The 5,208-nt window shown below is 50.0% G+C and overlaps 1 non-coding gene across 1 annotated transcript; it reads right to left on the bottom strand.

Moving 5' to 3' along the window:
* Positions 1-4,411: 4,411 nt before the first annotated feature.
* trnap-ugg (transfer RNA proline (anticodon UGG)) lies at positions 4,412-4,501 on the bottom strand. The gene is given in 2 exon segments: positions 4,412-4,447; positions 4,466-4,501. It is a non-coding gene; the product is annotated as a tRNA-Pro (tRNA).
* Positions 4,502-5,208: the final 707 nt, after the last annotated feature.

The raw sequence follows: 5,208 nt of genomic DNA on the forward strand, positions 1-5,208 counted from the left end.
GGTAGCGAATTACTGCAGGGAATGGACGAAACCGCAAGACATTTGTTTCAACTTGACCAGCTGATTGGCATCGCAGAGAACTGGTTTTGCGATCCAGTTCAGAATAAAAACCGCCGAACAACAGAATGCCACTGAGACCTCTAAAACCACGCACCTTGCGTGGAGTGGATTTGGCGAGTGCATCGATATGCTTCACGCCATTCGGGTATGCAGCTGGCAGAAGAGAGCACCGATCCAAAGGAAATCAGCTCGAGGTGACATTGAATAATAGCAGAGGATGGTTTCGATCCATCGACCTCTGGGTTATGGGCCCAGCACGCTCCCGCTGCGCCACTCTGCTGCCACGCTCTGAGCCCTGTCCACAGAGCGATTCAGCTTTTCATCTGGCACGCGGCTCGCACGTTCGAGACTGATGTCAAAGACCTCCGCTGCTGTCGTGTGATATGCTGTTTCGCAGACGTACGGAGGCTGTGTAAATAGAAACGTTTTTACTAAATTCCCACATTCTGTTGGTCGAACTGTGATTTCACACTGAATGTGTGAAATCACATGTGTCGCAGCGCAGACGGAGGCCATGCGGCCCACCTTCGCTCTGCTGGTTCTATACTTCAGTCAACGTGTGTCTATTCGTTTCATTCTCTCGCATTCTCAGCGTAAATCTGCACATCTGAACGTGACCACCGAATTCCCTTTTGTGTTCATTGAATCTTCCTCTTTGTCAATGTCCGACAGGGACTTACTGACACTAACCACTCCCTGTACGAAAACGTTCTTCCTCCTGTCATTTTTACTTGTTTTCCTGGTGACCTTAAAATTCTGCCGAATCGTTGTGGACCTTTCAGGTGTGGGAACATTTTCACAACATTATTTCCTGTTTCTAGGTCCCTCATGACTTGGAAAACTTCGGTTCTCCGAGGAGAGCTGTCCCAATTTTCCAATCTACCTTCATTGCTGACATTCCCCAAACACCGCACAGCTCACGTCAACCTGTTCGACACGACATCCAACCATTTCACTTCCCTGTTTTCTGCCTTGTCCGTACTCCAGACAGGCCAACCTCGTTTCACCAAGGTGCTTTTTGAGAAAATTAATCAGGCAGTTTTGCACAAGTCAAGTTTTAGAAAAACCTCGGGCTCGTCCGGGATTTGAACCCGGGACCTCTCGCAACTCATCACAGTACGGCACCCAAAGCGAGAATCATACGCCTAGACCAACGAGCCAGAGAGCCGGCCCGCGATAGATGCCCCACACCGCTTGAGTGACCTGAGACGTGCTCACTATGAAATACATTTGAGATTGCTCGAAGAATTGCTAGCGGCAAAGAGTTTCTCGAACAGCTGCTTCTCATTCAGTCTCCCTGCTGCTGTTTGTCACGTCCCCAGGAACCGGGCTCTCTCCACTGGCAGACAATTCAAACATTTTGTTTTGAAATTTTTCTATGACACCCCGAGCGGCCAGTGACAAGCATTACACTCCTCACCATGGGATACAGAGAACAGGAGAAGACCACGCAGATCTCCACGAGTGTATCAACTCTACTGTGCACATTGGGCCAGTATATCACTGTGAAATATTTATGTCCAAGCCTTTTTTCGGAAGCAGATGAGAAGGCGAGGTGCAGAACAGAGCGCAGTTATAAGGGAAAGCTGCTAAAGACGACATTGTGTGAATAGGAGAGAGTGGGTTATGGTCCCAACACGCACCCGTTGTGCCGGGGTTACACTTCGGGTCCACTCTTCCTTCACTCGCAACACCCCACACCCACCTCCCATAGTGCCAAGTCGCTTTCGCCTGAAACTGCCGAATGTGCAACACCTGCCCATTTACCGGCTCCCTCCTGAATATCCAAGGGCTCAAACATACCTCCCAGGTGAAGCAGCACTTTTGCCACAACCTAGTCCACTGCATTCGCTGCTCACAGTGTCGTTTCCCCAATGTAGCATGAAGCATAAACTGGGTGACTGCTTCGCAGAACATCCCGGTTCTGCCCGCAGGAAAAAGGCCCTGACCTGGCGGTTGTCTGCCACTTTAACACATCACCCTGTTCCCTGACCAACATCTCTGTCTCAGGCTTGCAGCAGTGTTCTAGCTCCAGATGAAAGAACAACAACTCATTTTCCACTTGGAGACCTTACAGCCCTCCGGTCTTCAATATCGAGTTCCATAACTTTAGGGCCTGAACTCCCCCATGTCCTTGACCCCTACCACACAAACGACTCCTTGTTATCACCTCGTCGGCTATGACAGACTACGTATTGTTAGCCACTAACAGTCTCCATGAGCAGCTATTCGCCCTCTCACGCGGATCGTTATTCACTCCTACGTCCTTCCTATTGTTCTCTCTCTCTGAGCTGGCGGCAAACACAGCAATGTACATTGGAGACTCTGAGCCAGCTGAAAGTTGCTCAGTGTGAAGTACATTCCACATTGCTCCAAGAATTGCAAGCAGCAAAGCGTTTCCAGAACTTCTGCTTGTCATTCTGTCCCCGGGGCGATGATGTTTGTCTCATCCCCAGGAACTGGACTATCTCCACTGCTCGATAATTAAACCAATTTATTTCTACTTGCACGTTGTTCTGGGGTGGGGTGGGGCGGGGTGTAGGGTGGGGGCGGGTAGAGTCTCTCTCTCTCTCTCTCTCACTCTCTGAAACCCGTGGGGTGAGAGGTGTCAGTTGCATTAATGCGGGGAACATGAACAACTTTGATTGTGAACTTTCTCCAAAGGTCTGTTATCTGAGAGATGGAAAGATGCTGTGCTGGAAGGACAGAAAGAAATGGACACCGAGGACTCTTCGCCCAGGTAAATTCACATTGTTGTGCAGCCTTCTTGGTGTTCAGAAATCGTCTTCACGCAGCAATCTTACGGAAAGTCTATAGCAAAGTGGGCATCGCTTTCTTTGTTGCTACCGCGCAGCAGTTAACATCTGAGCCCCAAGTGTCCCAGATGAAGAGAATCCGAGTGAAACCTTCACTCACTGAGAGTCCTCCCCACGGCCCTGAGCTGAGGGACTGCAGGCAGTCCAACACGGAAGGGACGGGTAAAAATGAACCAGTTTTGCTCCCTCAGCCTCCCTGTCCCAGAGACAGGCAGTGGGACGCCATAAACACGTAGCACCATTCTCGCGTAGACACAAGCCGTTCAACCCATCGAATCCACGCCGATTGCCTGTCTCTCTCTCTCTGAGGTTATTCACAATCGGTGGGATCCGTCCTAATCGTGGGGGAACTGTGTCTGAGTCGTGATGAGGTTTTTGACATGCTTGTCATTCACGTCTGAACCAGGGTAGCGAATTACTGCAGGGAATGGACGAAACCGCAAGACATTTGTTTCAACTTGACCAGCTGATTGGCATCGCAGAGAACTGGTTTTGCGATCCAGTTCAGAATAAAAACCGCCGAACAACAGAATGCCACTGAGACCTCTAAAACCACGCACCTTGCGTGGAGTGGATTTGGCGAGTGCATCGATATGCTTCACGCCATTCGGGTATGCAGCTGGCAGAAGAGAGCACCGATCCAAAGGAAATCAGCTCGAGGTGACATTGAATAATAGCAGAGGATGGTTTCGATCCATCGACCTCTGGGTTATGGGCCCAGCACGCTCCCGCTGCGCCACTCTGCTGCCACGCTCTGAGCCCTGTCCACAGAGCGATTCAGCTTTTCATCTGGCACGCGGCTCGCACGTTCGAGACTGATGTCAAAGACCTCCGCTGCTGTCGTGTGATATGCTGTTTCGCAGACGTACGGAGGCTGTGTAAATAGAAACGTTTTTACTAAATTCCCACATTCTGTTGGTCGAACTGTGATTTCACACTGAATGTGTGAAATCACATGTGTCGCAGCGCAGACGGAGGCCATGCGGCCCACCTTCGCTCTGCTGGTTCTATACTTCAGTCAACGTGTGTCTATTCGTTTCATTCTCTCGCATTCTCAGCGTAAATCTGCACATCTGAACGTGACCACCGAATTCCCTTTTGTGTTCATTGAATCTTCCTCTTTGTCAATGTCCGACAGGGACTTACTGACACTAACCACTCCCTGTACGAAAACGTTCTTCCTCCTGTCATTTTTACTTGTTTTCCTGGTGACCTTAAAATTCTGCCGAATCGTTGTGGACCTTTCAGGTGTGGGAACATTTTCACAACATTATTTCCTGTTTCTAGGTCCCTCATGACTTGGAAAACTTCGGTTCTCCGAGGAGAGCTGTCCCAATTTTCCAATCTACCTTCATTGCTGACATTCCCCAAACACCGCACAGCTCACGTCAACCTGTTCGACACGACATCCAACCATTTCACTTCCCTGTTTTCTGCCTTGTCCGTACTCCAGACAGGCCAACCTCGTTTCACCAAGGTGCTTTTTGAGAAAATTAATCAGGCAGTTTTGCACAAGTCAAGTTTTAGAAAAACCTCGGCTCGTCCGGGATTTGAACCCGGGACCTCTCGCAACTCATCACAGTACGGCACCCAAAGCGAGAATCATACGCCTAGACCAACGAGCCAGAGAGCCGGCCCGCGATAGATGCCCCACACCGCTTGAGTGACCTGAGACGTGCTCACTATGAAATACATTTGAGATTGCTCGAAGAATTGCTAGCGGCAAAGAGTTTCTCGAACAGCTGCTTCTCATTCAGTCTCCCTGCTGCTGTTTGTCACGTCCCCAGGAACCGGGCTCTCTCCACTGGCAGACAATTCAAACATTTTGTTTTGAAATTTTTCTATGACACCCGAGCGGCCAGTGACAAGCATTACCCTCCTCACCATGGGATACAGAGAACAGGAGAAGACCACGCAGATCTCCACAAGTGTATCAACTCGACTGTGCACATTGGGCCAGTATATCACTGTGAAATATTTATGTCCAAGCCTTTTTTCGGAAGCAGATGAGAAGGCGAGGTGCAGAACAGAGCGCAGTTATAAGGGAAAGCTGCTAAAGACGACATTGAGTGAATAGGAGAGAGTGGGTTATGGTCCCAACACGCACCCGTTGTGCCAGGGGTTACACTTCGGGTCCACTCTTCCTTCACTCGCAACACCCCACACCCACCTCCCATAGTGCCAAGTCGCTTTCGCCTGAAACTGCCGAATGTGCAACACCTGCCCATTTACCGGCTCCCTCCTGAATATCCAAGGGCTCAAACATACCTCCCAGGTGAAGCAGCACTTTTGCCACAACCTAGTCCACTGCATTCGCTGCTCACAGTGTCGT

Source organism: Hemiscyllium ocellatum, unplaced genomic scaffold (assembly GCF_020745735.1).
Source record: "Hemiscyllium ocellatum isolate sHemOce1 unplaced genomic scaffold, sHemOce1.pat.X.cur. scaffold_1945_pat_ctg1, whole genome shotgun sequence".
Lineage (NCBI taxonomy): Eukaryota > Metazoa > Chordata > Chondrichthyes > Orectolobiformes > Hemiscylliidae > Hemiscyllium > Hemiscyllium ocellatum.